This window comes from Triturus cristatus, chromosome 2_1, assembly GCF_964204655.1.
Source record: "Triturus cristatus chromosome 2_1, aTriCri1.1, whole genome shotgun sequence".
NCBI classification, from domain to species: domain Eukaryota; kingdom Metazoa; phylum Chordata; class Amphibia; order Caudata; family Salamandridae; genus Triturus; species Triturus cristatus.
In genome coordinates this window covers 1,143,866,022-1,143,884,368 of record NC_140581.1, presented here as the reverse complement: position 1 = coordinate 1,143,884,368, position 18,347 = coordinate 1,143,866,022, and the positions used below count along the sequence as shown (strand labels likewise).

Sequence of the window (18,347 nt, the reverse complement as noted above, 5' to 3'; positions counted from 1 at the left end):
GCCACAAGACGGATCAAAACGTCGACGCCCCTATAACTTGGTCTGGACCACACACGCTTCTTTAAACGTGCAACACAAGAATGCAGTTCTGTGTTAATTTAAATTGAAAATTGTCTACCATACATGTGGCCAGTCCCGATAGGACGGTGAATCACAACCGGTCCTTCTGTTCAGAAAATATCAATCTCTATCTTTCTTATGCCACTACTTTGAAGTCTTTTCACAATTCTTCTTCACTTGAGCACTTTTCTTTACGCACGTTCCATCTGGAGCAACCTTCTATAATTAATGATTAATGATTAAATTGCTTTGTTCTCTGAAAACGAATATATTAGAACTGTATACCATTGGCATGAAGAATTAAATGCATGGTTGAGTAAACATTGGGTATTGCATTTTTATTGTTTACATATGTTGTCTGAATAATGTATCTAATACTCTGAGCGGGTGCGGCTGCACTTGAGAACGCTCATGAAAATTGTTAACTGCTGGAAACCAAAAGAGAATTGACTTATGCTCTTTCAAAGTAGGTCTAGGACCACTGTTTTTTTATTGCATCATACCCAGGTCCAGTACCGTATTAGGGTAACCCCATTTTTGTAATGGCCACCACACAGGATCCATCGCAGAGAAATTACGAATAATGAGATTACTACTACTGGTTACACAACTTTTGAAATTACCACTATGTGGAATAAAATAAGTACAAGTATAAGTGTACTAACCTTAAGCCTATCAATACATCTAACTGCATTATCTGACCCTAACCCTAAATCTGTCACTTAGGCTAACGCTTAGAAGAAACTTTACCATAACTTTAGCTCTAACACTAAACGTGACTCACAACCTTTACGGTAAACCTAGCCCTAAACCAGAGGTTAAATTCACCCCATACCTGAAATCTAATCCAATTCATACTCATGCGCCTAACACCAAAGCTAACCTTATCCCTTACTCTAACTCTAAACCTGAGGATAAACCTAACCCCAAACCTAATCCAAACACTAGAGCTAACAAACTTTTTCATCTAATCCCTGCACTTACCCCTGCAATTACCACATTTGGTAGTGGTATTCTCAGAAGTATTCATTGTAATATAGTGACATCTATGTAATAGTGTATTCAGTGCTTAATTGGAGGCGGTGGTTGGAGGTGGGGCCCACCAGCACTCATTTTGTGGGGACCGGCACTTATTTTTCTTCAACAGACTTCAATTCAGATCGAAAGAGAGAAAAACACAAAAGAGAGAAAAAAAAGAGGAAGAAAAAAGGGAAAGAATGTGATAAGAAAAGAGAACAGCTGTTGAAAAAGAACCTAAAAGAGTGAAATATAGAGGCGAGAGGTGTCTGATGGTGAATGAAAGGGACATGGGGTATAATAAGACTACGCAGCCTTGGTATTTGGTACCTTCGATATTACTCTGAGCAAACTGTGAGCCCCGGAACGTATTCATTAACAAATTGAGCACCGGGAAGTAGACTTATCAAACTTTCACCCCACATAGCGCAGCAAGACAACTTGCTGCGCTGCACGAAAGGGAGAGGGCAGGAATGTGCCATATTTTACATAATATGGTGCATTCTGCAGCACACTTAGAAAAAGGAAACTTGGAGAAATGATGATATTTTTCCTCGTTGCGTCTTTGGTGGGAAGGCAAACAATTCTGACGCATTCCCAGGTCTACCAGTGTTTGTAAGGGAATGCGATAGAATCCATGGGTGGATGTCTGGGACCACCCACGCTCCCCCCATGGAACGCCTCTTCGGGGCAGAGTAGTACAATGCAGCGACTTGCGCAGCCTTGCGTTGCACCAGATTTTCCAAGCACTGCAGGGACGAGCAAGGTGGCCTTGTGTGGCTTGGTGAATCTGACCTTAGTGTTTCGCTGCCCTTGCGTTACCTTGCGTGACGCGAGGGCAGCGCAACACTTTGATGATCCTGGCACTGGGTGCATGGATGCGATGGATTCCTAATAGTGGGGACTGCCCTCTAGAATATCACCCACTAAAGTCAGATGAGCTGTTTGTGTCCCCGGATCGAAACCTGATTAAAGCGGGTCAAGGAGTCATTCAGCCCCTAAGAAGCTTTGCAGTTGTTAAGCCACAACGTTGTTTCCGATTTTCGACGAGCAGGGTTGGTTTCAATGACAGAGCGCGCGGGGGGAGCTTGCCCTGTCACTGCTGCTGCTGTGTGGCTGAATCGAGCCCTTCTGCTCCTGGAGAGCTCAGCCCAGCACCCTTCACAAAGATGCACTTCACTCAAGTCCCTCGGGGGCCCCCATGCACTTTAGAAGACATTCGGCACTCGGAAAGCGCCCAAGCCCCATGCACTTACCAGCCAGGCATTCCTGCTACAGAAATAAGCTTCCGGAAAGCGGATGCGGCTAAGATTTATTTGCTGACAGTCTGTTCGTAAATATTCCGCAGCAGCCAGTAGGCCATATGGCCAGAAGTAGCCCATGGCTGCGATTCGCCATCCTCAAACAGCGGCTTGGCCAGGGAGTCCTGGGCCCTAGATCAAGGGAGGAAACGGGCCCTCTGGCCGTTGTTTGAACTGTGAAATGCGGCAACAATCCGGCTTCAGTAGTCCCCTCAGACCTCTGGGTCCGGTGCCACTGCACCTGTTGCACCAATTCATCCTTCAACCCTGTTCTTAACGTCATTGTGGGGTTTACTTTTTCGCGCTCAGTGATACTGTTGGGGTTTAGGAAGAGGCCCAGGTGGACTATTTTACCACCCATAAAAAAACACAAAGTGCCGGCATATCAGTGCCACACTTCAAAGGTGCCAAGCGGAGAAATTACATCAAGAAAAGGCAAAACAACCGAGTTCAGTAAACGTTGAGTGAAAATAGAAGACAAAGGGAAAGAGTAAATGTTGAGTGAAAATAGAAGACATAGGGAAAGAGTAAATGTACAGGGAAAAGAGAAGACATAGAGAAAGAGTAAATGTTGAGTGAAAATAGAAGACATAGGGAAAGAAGTCAGAACTGAATAAAGAGTATTAGAAAGGGCCCGGTGTAATAACTTATTATTCATGGTTTTCAAGAAGAGATGGGAACAAAGACAGAGAAGTCACCTGAACCAAGGAAGTTCCAGGTCAAGGGTCAAGAGGCTTCTCCCGTGGATACCTCACCACTCGCTGTTTTGGAAAAAATGCACATCCCAGTGGCTAAACACCGATACAAAATATTATCTTGAGCCACAACGGTTTCATGTGCATTAAAAAGGTTATTATGTTATTTTCAAACATTTTTCTACCTTTGTATGGTACATCTGAGTCCTCTAAGTGAGTACATTTCCACAATCAGGTTTGTCAGCTTGAGAACACATGATTGGTACAGAGAACTGTGACGGTCCCTCAAACATCAGATCACCCACCGGAGATTTAAGAGCACACTTAAGACTGGGACCTGAAGAAGGACAGGACCACAAATGACGCTTGATGACCAAGCAGCGTTATAATGCATTCCCAATCGAAGCACATGACAATAATGACTTTGTGATAACGCAATGTACAAGGAACATTTCTGCAGCTTCACCCAATATCTAGACGCTGAACCAACGTTTCAAGGCATGTGTCTCCTGGAAGATGTCATCCAGCGAATGAATATTTTATGAACTCATTAATCATTGACCAACCTATCAATGCAAAATCAGGCCCAGCAGCATCTCAGTGTATGCTAATCTCGACTCTACTGGCCTTGTAGGACAAGGGTCTTGCCTGCGCTAGTGATTGCGGCAAAGAGAACAATGGCATTGTGAAATATGATGTACATTCGCGAAGTTTGACGAAGGCACCCTAACATTTCAGTTTGCCTGAAAGCCTCATAGATATATTATGACCCTACTTCTAGTACTATCTCCTGCACTCCAGATGAACAAAAACGCCTAGAAATACTTTTTGGGTTAAGAGTGCGCTATATATCAGTCAGACAATAAAAAGAAGTTCGGACAAATTTAATGGGACAGTCCCTTGTGTTTTTCTGTCATTGCACGCTTCTCAGTGGGTGCATTTTTCACCTTAGGCACTTATAAATTATATAATTCAGTGATACCAAATCAAACACATCCATTGAATAGGATACATTTAGATGCATATGTCATACATTTCCTTTTGGCTTAAATTAAGTCAAAAACCAAAAGTACAAATCGTGGGCACACTGGTTACTAGGCATAATAATTCTGCATTTCAAAGGAAAGTGCCCCATTCTAGGATTTAATTTATGACAGATCTTTACCTGTAAAACTTAACAATGCATTTTGGAAAGAAAAAAATGGAGTCTGTGTAGTGGACAGTAAAATATTTTAACACTTCTTGGCAGACAAATTGTATGAGATGATAACAGTGAAAAAAGGTTGATCAGAACATTGTAAACAGGTGTGCTTTGCAGTGTAAACATATGTGTGTACTTCCTTTTTATGCTTGACCAAACATACAAGAATTGGAAACACCGGACCCTCTCTCTAAAAAAAACATGTCCCACAGTTTTCGTAAAGCTACAGACTCAGGGGACATTGGAATGAGCCCCACTTTGTAAATATAAGATTTTTAAGTAACAATATTGCATATCTTAAACTCAGTGACAACCAGTTATTTTTGTATATGTTACATTCACATACTCGCCAGGGGTGGAAATCTAACTAATTGGCGTAACATGAAATGACACTCATCCACAATTCGAAGAGAGGCCCTAATAATTTTATTTAAACTGGAAGGCTGACAGCTGTGCACGTGCCTTCGGTTGAGCGCAGCCCAGTCCGAGACACGGGCTCTCCTGCACAGCTGCCGATACACCCCTGACACATATGACTACATGTGAGACATTTACCTGACTTTGGGACAGATGTATGATGCATTTGGGCCGTTTGCGACGGATAAAATACACTTCCCTATGTACCAACCCTGTTTTACGAGTTGGTAACCTATTACCAACTCGCATAATAGGGTTTGTGAGTCACTATTAGGAATGAGCATGTAAAGGGAGTCCCTTCCTAATAGCGAGTTGCACTGGTATATATGAATGTTTTGCGACCGGTAATACGGTCGTAAAACATTTGCAGATTACCACCTATGTCAAATTGGTGGTAAGCCATTCACAAACAGGAAGGGATCCCCAAGGGACCCCTTCCTCTTTCTGAATGGGGCGCCAACAATTTTTCAGAGCAGGCAGTTGTCCCACGGACTACTGCCTTTTCTATTAAAATGAAAAGTGAAAAGAAAACTTTTCATTTTTATTTTTGAAATGCATACAGTTTGCCTTTAAGCATTTTTTTTAAAGTGCTTTATTAAAAAAGGCACTCACAGACATGGTGGTCTGCTGACCCCAGCAGGCCACCATCCTTGTGAGTTACGGCCATTCCCAATGGGTCGCAAATTGTGACCTGCCTCATAAATATAAAAATGAAGCAGGTCCCTTACTACCCTTTTGGGAATCACAAACAGTGTCTGAGCCACTTTTGTACATCAGGTTTTGCGAGTCGCTAAAAATCTCAGTTTGTGAGTAGTAAAACCTGACGGTCATACATGTGGCCCTATGTTCCAAATGTCAGTCAGAGAAAAGCATGATATGAACAAACACACATTGAATTAAAGAGGGAGGGGGCGTGCGATTGCCTGAACAGTATGCAGACTTGGTGCCTGCACCTCCCAGCCTCTGTTCCAACAGCTGCTGAGAATATGACAGAGCGCACCTTGAATTGGCTTCAGTCACCATCAATGCCAGGCTAACTTTCCCAAAACAGGATATTTGGGTGTAGCGGTCAGAAGAGGAGACATTTCTCTCTAATCCCAGCTCAGCGCTTCGCCACATTGTGTGACTCTAGCCAAATCTCATTAGCCCACTGCGCCATAAACACGCCCTAATAAACATGCTGCATTTCATATTTGAGCGCAATCGAAACAGCTATAAACAACTAATAAACATATACACAGTATTTACCTGTTTGGCAGCGGAGGAGACCTCAAGAATCCACTCGAAAGCATACTCTCCCCAGAAGTAAGGCCCCCCGAAAGTTGTAGTGAAAAGGATGAGCTACTGGCGGGCCATTCAACAGTTCAGATTGGTAACTGGTGCACACAGAAAAGATAACTGTGGGCTCTTCTCGAAGGCTATGCCATCTTCTCTGATTCACTAATTAAAATCAGTGATGTAGCTTTCCTTTTCTCCGTTTCATTCCTTCTTGTGCCAGGGTCACCCGTTATCTCTATCTCCCTTCACAAATCGCCCATATGGAAAACTTTGTCATGGGTCCCGTGAAGAGTCAGCGTCAGCCCGCAGAAGCGCTGGATGTGGTCGGCGAACAAGAAGCCAGCTCTTGTGACCCACTAGTGGACTCGGTGGCGCCGGGCCGATGCGGTGAAGGAGCAGCGAAGAACTCCTCCCGGCAGCCTGCGCTCAGCACCCGCGCTGCACGCGCTCTCACGCCCTGGCAGCGACGTGCCGCCACATCAGGAGGAGAGCGCCATCTGCTGGCCCTGGAGTGCTCATTTTGCGTTTTCATCACAGGTTTCGGTCGAGAAGAAAGACTCCTCTTGATAATTTACAATATATACACCTCCTCCCTCTTGCCTAATCTTCAGCAGACATTATGGCCTTGAGTATTTTTTTTACTTAAATGTTAGTTTTATTAGTATAGAAAATACAAGTAAATGGCATACAAGGTCATAGAGACATTCTGCAAAATACCGCAAATTGTGCGCTATTTGTTCTTCGCTCTGAACAATTCCACTCCTCCTGGAGCTCTGACCCACAAGTTTGAAAAGTCTTGATGCGAGGAATATTATCTGTTTGGAAACGCGGAGTCATTATGCTCCTTAATTCGAAATACATATTGCGTGCTTAAGTGCACACTAACCTTGGAGAGCGTCGTTACTTTTCTGCCTAATGGTAGTGTCCTCGGACATAAGTCGGCACACTCAGGGCTTTAAGTGGGCCGAGTCTCAGACACAATGACTACTTCTGAAAGCAGTGCAGTGCAGTGCAGCAGCCGCAAATGCTGTGCTGTCTGAGAAGGAGAGGGACAAATTAACTGAAATATGGCCCTCTCCAGCCCTTTCCCAAGCGCCGGAGCTGAAATCAGCTGCCCTGCGCCACGGAGACACCTTTGCGCAATGGTGCAAGGGTGTCTCCGTGAGTCTAGCATAGGTTTTGTACTGGAAGGCAGAGGTGGCTCCTCCACTAAGGCAGAGGAGCCTCACCTCACTGCAGCAGTGCAACTGAAAAATAATAATAATAAGCAGTTATCATTTCATTTGCCCCAGTCAAGTCAGGCGGGCGTGGCTGGCTCACCGCAGACAGAGCAGGAGTGGTTTGCACTCCCTCCGTACGTGCACATGATGGCTTGACTGGCCCTCTAACCGTCATGCGCACTTGGCATGTTCTCCATTGAGCTGTGTTGTACAGCCCCGTGGAGAACATGCCCAGCCTCCCCAGGCGCTGCCTGAGCAACCAAACAGGCCACTCAGACCAATCACGCCCCTGCTCAGGTAGCGTCGTGATTGACCAGGAGAGTCCAGAAGCCTGGGTGCTTCCGGTTTTGCCAGGAGATGGAGGAGAGGCGTGCGGCTGCGGGAGAGGCGTGTGGCAGTGGCTGCTGTGGCGGAAAAGGTACGTTTATTTTATTTTATTATGTTCACCCACCACCTCCAGCTCCCACCCCTGTTCAGAGGCAGCCACCACTACTGTAAGGGTACCCTTCCAGTACAAAATACTATGCACAGACTGACTTAAACCATTTTTCCTCTTTGTATGTGAGCTGTACTTTGCAGCCCAAGTCGGAAAGGGAAGGAGAAATGAAAGCATTTTTCTTTCCTTGCTCCTACTTCAAATTGGCAGATTTTTCTGAGCTAAACCCTGTCTACTTTATTTATTCAATTGGGTTCAGCGCCAGAAACCTTGGATGGTTGCATGGGATTAGAGCGAATGTCTCCTCTTCTGACCGCTACACCCAAATATCCTGTTTTCGGAAAGTTAAAGCCTGGCATTGATGGTGACTGAAACCAATTCAAGGTGCGCTCTGTCATATACTCAGCAGCTGTTGGAACAGAGGTTGGGAGGTGCAGGCACCAAGTCTGTATACAGTTCAAGCAATCGCACGCCCCCCTCCCCCTTTAATTCAATGTGTGTTTGTTCATATCATGCTTTTCTCTGACTGACTTTTGGAACATAGGGCCACATATATAACCATCAGGTTTTACGACTCACTAATTGCGATTTTTAGCGACTCGCAAAACCTGATGTACAAAAGTGGCTCAGACACTGTTTGTGATTCCCAAAAGGGTTGTAAGGGACCAGCTTCATTAATGTATTTATGAGGCAGGTCACAATTTGCGACCCATTGGGAATGGCCGTAACTTACAAGGATGTTGGCCTGCTGGGGTCAGCAGACCACCATGTCAGTGACTGCTTTTTTAAATAAAGCACTTTAAAAAAAATGCTTAAAGGCAAACTGGATGCATTTCAAAAATAAAAATGAAAAGTTTTCTTTTCACTTTTCATTTTATTAGAGAAGGCAGTAGTCCGTGGGACAACTGCCTACTCTGAAAAAATGCTCTGTAAAAATGCTGGCGCCCCATTCAGATAGGGGAAGGGGTCTCTTGGGGATCCCTTCCTATTTGTGAATGGCTTACCACCAATTTGACATAGGTGGTAATCTGCAAATGTTTTACGACCGTATTACCGGTCGCAAAACAGTCATATATACCAGTGCAACTCGCTATTAGGAAGGGACTCCCTTTACATGCTCATTCCTAATAGTGACTCACAAACCCTATTATGCGAGTTGGTAATAGGTTATCAACTCGTAAAACAGGGTTGGTACATAGGGAAGTGTATTTTATCAGTCGCAAACGTCCCCTGGTGCCAAGTAATGCAAAGCAGCGTTATGTGCTGCTCTGCGTTACTTTCACATTATTTCCAGCGCTAAACAAGTTTAGCACTGGAAAGTAAATCAGAAAAAAAGATTTTGCGCCAATTTGTGCCACTTTTGTGACGCAAACACTGAGAAAAATCTTAGTAAATCCCCTCTCCCCCCCGTATTTTAGAATGAACATTGAAACGGGTCCCTATCGGCCCTCTATTCATGTCCTTTCTGTTTTTTAAAATGTTTTTTTATCGAGCTTCCATGGTACATGCATCTAACAAATAACAGTCCCTCATGCCAATATAGGTGGTGCATCAAGTTAATTACATTGAAACATGGTCACACAGGCAAAGGAGCAATATATAATGAATGACTGTGAGAACAATCGCCATGCTGTGGGAAGCAGGTAGTGTGTGTGTGAGGGAGTGGTACATGCTCGAGGGGATGTTTTGTGCGTCTGCGGCTCAGAGAGTTGCAATGGGGTGACATGCAGGTACATTGTAGAAGAACATACTTATACTACTTAACTAAAAAAAGATAATCACAAGACTATGTTCTCTCACTTGTAGTATGGTAAGCCGTATGTTGCAGGTAATTGCACACTTAGGGGCTTATTAACAAGCCCATTGCACCACCGGTGAGTCACTTTTATTGATGCACCGGCAGGGCAATGGGCTTCCCCATATTTCCCAGGGCATGTAAAGTCACCCTGCATGACTTTTCATGGCCCTGTAAATATGTTTCCCTTTCACGCATAACTCTGCGTGAAAGGGGCGTTCCATGGGTGTAACATCACCGAGATTACCGTAAGTCGCGAAGTAGGTGTGCAGGTGTTCCTGCAACCTCTGTGTGATGTTAATTACGTATAACCTATAAGGAGAGTGCAAATGTGCTATATCTATGGAATTCCTACACGATCATGAGGATTTCTGGTGATTTGTGACCTGCTTGATATATTGGTTGATGTTGGCGATGTATGTGTTATGCCTAACCTAACTACTGCATTTTGTGCCCTGATTTATTATGCATGCTGTTAGGCCTTGCATGTGTCAGGATAACAAGCATTACTTCAGCAGTTGCACTTATGTGCTCAGCGATGCTGGTTTGATAACGTGTGCAATCTAGAAGTATGTACATGAAATACTTTTATAACAATTGCCTGGTTGACAGAGTGATTTTATGATATATGTGACGTCATGACAATTGCCTAGTTGGCAAGGTGATTTATGTTATTGCAGTCTAATGTGTTTTATGAACAATACATATTTTTATATAACCTTTTGTGGAGTCTCTTTCTGTGGTGTGCCTAGTGTGTCACTGGTGTGTGTATGTTGCGCAAACACTTTACACATTGCCTCTGGGATAAGCCTGACTGCTCTGCCAAGCTACCTAGGGGGTAAGCAGGGGTTATCTTGTGTGTGTAACTCCCTTACCCCGACTAGAGTGGTGGGTTCTGCCTGGCTTAGGTGTATACCCTAGCCAACCAGAACCCCATGTTAGGAGTCCGCTGACGACGGGAGAACTGGTTGGCCTCCCAATGCGATTAACGGCGGATTGTTACCTTACATGCAGGCAGAAGTGGAGCCCTTTAAGGAATCTCCTTTGGAGGACTCCCCGGAGGTGTGGCCTGTGACGTCTTCATCGTCCATCCAATCGAGTGTGAGAGCGGTCGGAACAAAAGAGGCAAGCCCCCCGCACGTATGCGGAAGAGGAATCCTAGCCGAGTGCAGAGTCGGAGGCGTGGAGGTTGGAGAATCCGGACGAGCGGAGAGGAACCGAGAGAGGAAGCGCTGTCCTTGAAGAAGACATGAAGGCAGGAGGCCAACAAGACCGTGCTCCGTCCCGCTACCCTCCAGGAGGAGGGTGGCTTGACAAGGTACGGGCGAAGCTACAAGGGTTTCCAGGGCACAGGTAGGGGGAGGTGACAAACGAGAGGGAGGTCACGATAGGGATCGCACGGTGTCGGCGTTTGTGGTGGTGACTCATCCCTCACTCCCCACTCCCTTTTATGAGGAAGGAAGTCGCTTCCCCACTGACCACATTTTCATTTCTTTTGCCTTTTGGGTTTTTGGCCGTGTTAACCGAGACAAGCTTTGGAGACAATACTCCCGGTACCTGAACCACAGACTGGTGGAGAAACCAGGGCGGCCTTACATTCCTCGTTTTCCTGGTGACAAGGAGACAATTCCCAGAAAGCCCCAACCAAAGGAGGACCCAAGTACATAAGAGACTGATTGCAAAGTCAAATAAAGATTTGTTTTCCCTTTCACCTTGGTATCTTCATTGCCTAGTATCATTCTGGACAGTAACCCGTCACACCCCATTTCTAACAGTTGCATGTCTGTATTTTTTTTATTCAGCTAATTCCTTTTGTATAGTGCATACTCTGAATTGAGTCGCCTCCAGGTGTTTATAACGAGTATAATAGAGAGCTCTGGGATTCAGGCTCAAGGCAGTGAGAGTTTATTGCATTGCCTTTCAGTGGGTCAAAAAATGTGTTCAGGATACATGTTAATCCAATCCGTGGCCTCTCTGCAGAGTACACACAGATAACGGCCGACAATGGCAGTAGTCCTGTCTAGTTTTAGGTGTATGCCAGTTGATGTGCTGTTATACCTGAATACAATTACAGACAGCTCAGAGAGAAACCAAAATACTAAGTGGGTGGCACACTATGGGAATCACAGAAATTTTGTTTTCATATGTGATTTGATTTTAAATTTATAAAGTGGGACAAATGTCCATAGGCTTCAAGGCAATATAGTCACAGCAGCTTGCACAATCCAGCGGTAAATCAAACAGTTAAGAGGCCAAGAAAAGAACAGCCTCTACAGTGTACAGCCAGGTCTTTAATGCCTTTCTGAAAGGCAAGTGCCATTGAAGTCAAGGACTGGGGGAGCGAGTTCCAGATTCTAACAGCAGCAACTGAGAAGGCTCTGTTCCCACATCTCCTCTTGAGGACTCTGGGCAAGGTGACCAGATTGCGATGGGCTGACCAAAGATCTCTACCTGGAATGTAGCAATGGAACATCTCCCTTATCCCAGCAGGGCTTACTTGACAAAGAGCCTTATGTACCATGTAGATAGTAATACATTTGATACGCTTTCTGATAGGGAGCCAGTGAAGCTCACACAGCCCCTCAAAAACAGATTGATGCTTGGGAATGTCAAGAATAGCCCTAGCGAGAGCATTCTATGTACCTGCAGTTTGGCTTGGGTACTGATGTTAGCGTGAAGATAGAGAGCGTTGAAGCGTCGATTCTGAACATAACCAATGCTGGAGCAATCTGCTTCCGTGCTGAGATGGGAATGAAGGGGAGGATTTTTTCAACATTCTTATAAGCAAGAAACATGTTGCAACTGTGGGATTGACCTGTCGATTAAGAGAAAGCTCAGTATCAAGAATCACTCCAATATTTTTAGCCTTATAAGCTGGGACAGGCAAAGTGTCAAGGGAGTCCAGCCACCAGGGGTCATTCCAGATCGAGGCATGTATTCTAAAAACAGCACCTCAGTTTTCTCACCGTTGAGTTTAAGGACGTTTTTTCCCATCCATTCTGCTACTGCAGACATACAATGTGAGACATTAACTGCTGTGACTGCAGGGTTCTTAGGAATCAACAAAATCATGTGGGTGTCGTCAGCATATGATATCACATGCAGCCCATAGGCACGAATAATGGTGGTGAGTGGGGAAACATATAAATTAAATAACGTAGGGATCAGAGACAAGCCATGCAATACTCAAAAAGGCAGTGAGAAGACATCAGAATGGCAATGATTGATTCAGCATGACCCTTTGAGAGCCATCTTTAAGGAAGAAGGAAAATAGTGCCAAGGACCTATCTGTAATGTTTTTAAACTCCTGAAGAATTAGGGAGTGATAAAAATTAGTGTCTCTATTTTCAGTGGTGGCACGTGCTGTGTGTCTTAAAACTGCCCTCACTCACACAGTTGTGTGACATGCTTCATCATAGAGCTGCTACCAAACACCCCAGCGCAGCTAACGCGCAGCCAACGCGCAGCCAACGCCTGGTTTGGAGAAATAGGGTGGGGGAAGACAAACACAACATAAAATAAAAACAATAAAGTCTGAAATTACTGGGATCACTGGAAGTGAAGAGTGCAGTGCGGGTTAAAACTAGCTCGGAGGTGTCACTGTGCCTATACTTTATTCCTGAACCCACTGGCCAGTATTAAAAACGTGAAGGATGGTGGTGATTGAGAGATGTAATGTGCTCCTTACACCCCTCCTTACTGCCAAATCGTCGACATGTTTCAGTCATGAATGTGCGCCCCACGCTCGGGGTCGCGCCAGCCTTCCTCTCGACTCTGCCGGTATCAGATTATTATATTTATGTATCTCTTACCTCGAAATCCGAGATAGGAGAGTGTCAGAGGCACTCGTTCTGGCTCCAAAATATCCACTCGCCTGTACTCTACTGGTATAAGAGTTTACCCCTAACCAATGCTAAAAATAGTGGGAGGCAAGGAGAGTCCCCCTGTAGTCACACTTACTTCAAGGTGGGTTCTCCTCCTGTAGACAGCTCGCCTGCTCCCACCGTGTAGAGATACCCTATCTGTAATGCCCAACATTTGTAGGCGCTCAATTAGTAGAGAAGGGGAGATAATATCAAAGGCCGCCGATAGATCCAGTAGGATCAAGGCCATGCCTTGCCCTTCATCCACTAACCGCCTCATATATTCTGCGACTGACACTGTATAAGCCACACCCCTTTTAGAGCCCCCACACCTTTTTTATTCCACTTATAGCCCTGGGCACACTTATTAATTCCCTGGCTCCTTCTGGTTGCAGTCAGAGTGTAAATGCCATGTTTAAACTCACTGCCTGTAGGTTGGTTAGAATCATCCATTGCTTTGAGAGAAGTCAGCAGTCCTCATCCATAGGGAAAATTTGCATCCTCCAGTTTCAGCCAGTATCTGAAACCAGGGGTGTTACACAAGTAACTGCAGACCTAGCAGGCGAGGGCCACCACAACCTTTTAGGGGCCCGTAACATTTTGGTGGCCCCTATTGAGCCCAAGACCAATGAATATATGTGAAATATGGGAGACTAATGGGCCCGTCATCACATTCAGCGAGGGCATCATTTTGTGTTATCTCACTTCCTTGATCTGTTCACGTAGGGTTACAAGTGGCGTGGAGAGCATCCTGGTGCGTAGATAATTGCTTCAGACGTTTCTAGTCTAATGTACATCAAAGTGATTTTTCCCCACTTTATTTTACTGAGCTTTGCAGTTTTGCAATGTCCCCGGGGTTTCGGAAAAGCAAAAAAATCAATTACTTTGCATGCATAATAGCCCCTGACACTCAAACCTGGGTTCTGCCCTGGTAATCAAAACTGTCACGCTGACATCCTTATGATCATTATCACACTTTTTAAAAACACAATTTTCTCCCCTGAAATGTTTTAGAGATTGCAAAGGAAAATAAGTCTTGTTTCATTAACAAGATGTGAATTAATATCTGATTTTCATCTGTCAGCCATCTTGCTTATATTTGTCCAAAAGGAACACTTTGACTAACACGCTTCAACGTTCACTGTATGAGACATAAAATGCAACAATGCAAGCCTGTGTCACTCTTTATACTTTTTGTCTGGGCCCTCAATATTCACTCCCCACTTGTTATTAGGGCCACCATTGTCCAAGGCTTTGAGTTTACATTACACTAGGGCTAGGCAATCCCATATAAACATTACGGGCCCGATTCACAGAACAAACTTAAGACTAAATCCTAAACTTAGTACCATTCTGGTATTCACAGAATGCACCTAGTACTTCTGGTATTCACGGAATGAACTTACTACTTTTGCTATTCACAGAATGAACTTAGTACTTTTGCTATTCACAGAATGGATTTACGACTCCTAAACTTACGTCCGCACTCGGGCCGGAAATTCCGGCCCGGAGGCGGAGCTTCCGGCCCGGAGGCGGGGCTTCCGGGCCGGAGGCGGAGCTTCCGGCCCGGAGGTGGAGATTTCGGCCATAGCTAATTCGGCCGGAATCCCCACCTCTGGGCCGGAATCCCCACCTCCGGGCCGGAAGCTCCGCCTCCAGGCCGGAAGCTCCGCCTCCGGGCCGGAATTTCCGGCCCGAGTGCGGACGTAAGTTTAGGAGTCGTAAATCCATTCTGTGAATAGCAAAAGTACTAAGTTCATTCTGTGAATAGCAAAAGTAGTAAGTTCATTCTGTGAATACCAGAAGTACTAGGTGCATTCTGTGAATACCAGAATGGTACTAAGTTTAGGATTTAGTCTTAAGTTTGTTCTGTGAATCGGGCCCTACAGCTCTGCAACTGTCAATGGGCCTCCTGTGTCTTTTATGAATTTAAATGAAAAAGGGTGAAAGGAGAAGTCCTTAGTTTAGAAAAACATAGGTGTGGGTACCTAAAGATTTTCTTAGAAGAACACCAGCAGTACTGACGAATGCTTAATATCAAGCGGCCTAGTTTTCATTCCACCTCATCCTGCCTCCTTCCACCACACTGTAGTTCCTGTCTCTTTAGCTCACTATTACAGGTTGCTTTTCATCCCTGCTTCTTATGTCTCACCTCCAGGCTGATTCAGCTTTCAGTTGCTGTAAGACCTTTTCTAATAGACTATAAAGAAAGGGTTTTAGGCCTGCTCCGTGCTTATGACTGGATGGCTTTCGTGTCTTAATTTTCTATGCTCCTTATTGGATGGCTTTTGTAGGAAAGTGGTAAATTATGTGGGATGGCTGGGTTGTCTTACCATGTAATATTATCACAATACCCCAAATATAGTCTTTGGATTAACACTAATAAATCCTTAGCTCAGTCCTGGTAGAGTGGCAAAGAGCAGTCAGGCTTTACTAGAAGAACATGTGTTAAGCCTTTCCGAGTACCAAAATGGATGATAAGTAAATGACACGACTCAAGAGAAATCCAACACCAATTTATAAAAATAGAGTGTATTTTATCCTAATTTAGACACCAAAATTAACAGAATAGCATACATATACCCGGACTTAGATTTTTGAAGCAATATTAAACCGGTGCAGAAAAATAAGAGAAAAAGATAACTATTGCGGTCAATGGCAAAAACCACTTGGGACAATCAGTCACTTGCAGCTAGAGTTACGTGGAACCCTTACAGGGTTAAGGTAATGTGGGCCCCAGGACCAGACCACGACAGTCTGATTAGTTTTATTTAGCCGTGGAGTCCAGGTGCAGAGTTGTTCTGGCTGTCCTTGATGCTGAACGGGAGCCACGTTGGAGCTTATTTTACAGCTTACACGGTGCTGCAAGAAACAGAGTGCAAAAACACAGCAGACACACAGTTGCGAATGTTGGGTGATGGTTGCATGGTGTTCCCTGTAGATGCAGGTTGAGTGTGGGGGTTGGTTACCGGATTGGTGGCAAACAAGCCTTGGCAGTAGTAAGCACAGCAAAACTGTACTGGAACTTTACTGGGTCTAGGGCAGTGAGGTAGCTGCCTGAAACATTCGGACAGGCAAGATTGCAACTCCCACAATGCACTGGACCACCTGGATTTGGGCCGTTCCACAGAAGGCCCAATGTCAAGTGAATCTTTGGATCAGACAAGTGTTTTTACCTGCAGCTTGCAAGAGACTAGTGCCACTAGTCCAAGGGATCCACAGGGGTCCCTCTCTTTCGTTGCGGTGAGTTTTAGCAAAGGAAGGAGGTTGTTCACTCAGTTCCAAGTCTATTGCCTCAGGGACAATTATGCCTCTTTTGATTTTTTACTCGTAGTCTTTCCCTTTCTCTCCCTGTCGCCCCCCCTCTTCGCTCTCTTTCCCTCTCTCTCTCTGTCACCTTAGTCTCCTCAGCCCCACTGTGACTGCTGCCTTAAACCCCAGGGGAGTTGGAGAGGGTGACAGAGGCAGCAACACTCGTTTTTATTCATTATTATTTTTTGTCTTTTCTTAATGCATTTGGGAATAGAGGCAGCAACCCTCAACCTTAAAACTAGCTTTGAGTCACTCCAACCCCAGGGAAATACTCATTAGGTTAAATGGTGAATCGACACTTTCTTTGAGTGAGACACACATTATGCAGAACACAAAGAAATATTCTTGGTGGCTCCCATCTTAGGGTTAGAACATTTGATGAGAAAGGCATTAGTTCACAACAAATCTCTACCAAGAATGCTCTGTTTTGGCCACTGAAATGTCTGCTCTTTGACGCAGGGCCCTAGCTACCATTTGTGCAGTGAGTACAGTGGCACCAGGGCACAGAGGCTCAAGGGGCCCACTGAGCCCTAATTATTGCAGTATTTCAGAATTTAAATAGCAGGCAGGAGCCTATGTCCTTCCTTGCACACTCACCAATACAGATAAAAAAGACCTAGTCACAGTGAAGATTCACAAAACTCAGTATTTTTTGATTCAATATGTTGATGATTTGTTGGTTGCTTCTGACTTTGCAGGACCAATGCAAGGTTGAGTCCCTGTATCCACTCAATGACTAGCTAAAAGGAGAATGGAGCTTCCAAAGCAAGCTTGCAGTTTTATTTACCTTAGATTCAATATTTAGGTCACAACATCTCAGCTGCAGACAAACACTTCTCTGAATAAATGTATCAATAAATGTAGGAGTTTATTAAGCACTCGGCTACTCCAACAGAATGTCCCTGCGCGAAGTCAAAACTAGGTCACAGTTGCTACAACCATCTTATCTCAAAGCAAACATATGAGTGTTTTTTTGAAGTTTTTATTTTTCTGGTTACACAGGTGACAACGGTCAGTTTTCTTCTAACCATCACGAAGATTGCACATTTGCCATTGGTTTTCATTCATTAGTCAGGTGAGCTCAGCCTTTTCATAATACAGGTCATTTTAGGTCATTTGTATGCATATTATGGTATCCGGGAGTTTTGATAACAATTTTAAAGCACACTTGCAACAGTGAACAATGCCATCCAGCCTGTGTTTAGTATTTGTACTATGTGCTCACTCCCCCATCCCGCCACGTAGGTTTTCTTCATGTCTGGCATGTCTCATAACACATGTGTATTTAGTGTCTGTGACTATCCTGGTGCACCATTGACATCAGGACAACGGGGTCTTTTGGCATCCTTTGTACTCCCGCTGAGAGTTTCTAGTAGTGAATCTTCCACTACAGCCCATTTTATAATTTACACCCTCCATCTGCCATGTGGGTGTCCCTAAGGCAATTTCCAGTGCCGCACTATTGCCCTCTTGGCAAGGTCCAGGTCTACGAATCCACTGTCAGCTTTATGGGTCCTCGGCTTAGGAGCTAAGCCCAACATACACTTGGGTAATTCTCCTGTGTGTGTGTCCTGTTATGCGTTCTAGGTCTTGCATAACCTTGCCCCAAAATTCAACTGTCAGGCAGCTCTACACCACCTGCAAGAAATTGGCATCTTCTCTCCTGCATCATGGACATGCTTTATCTGTTGTACCTGCTATGGCATTCGATGTTGTTGGGACGTGAGGTCCTTCATTCTTTGGCTATCAGGT

General features: G+C 44.7%; 1 protein-coding gene across 1 annotated transcript in view; it reads right to left on the bottom strand.

Moving 5' to 3' along the window:
- Positions 1–6,412, bottom strand: part of FRMPD1 (FERM and PDZ domain containing 1) — a 923,611-nt gene extending 917,199 nt beyond the window's left edge. The window contains exon 1 of the mRNA XM_085636581.1: positions 5,940–6,412. The gene's annotated coding sequence lies outside the window, so the exon portion shown is untranslated. The remainder of the gene's footprint in view (positions 1–5,939) is intronic.
- Positions 6,413–18,347: the final 11,935 nt, after the last annotated feature.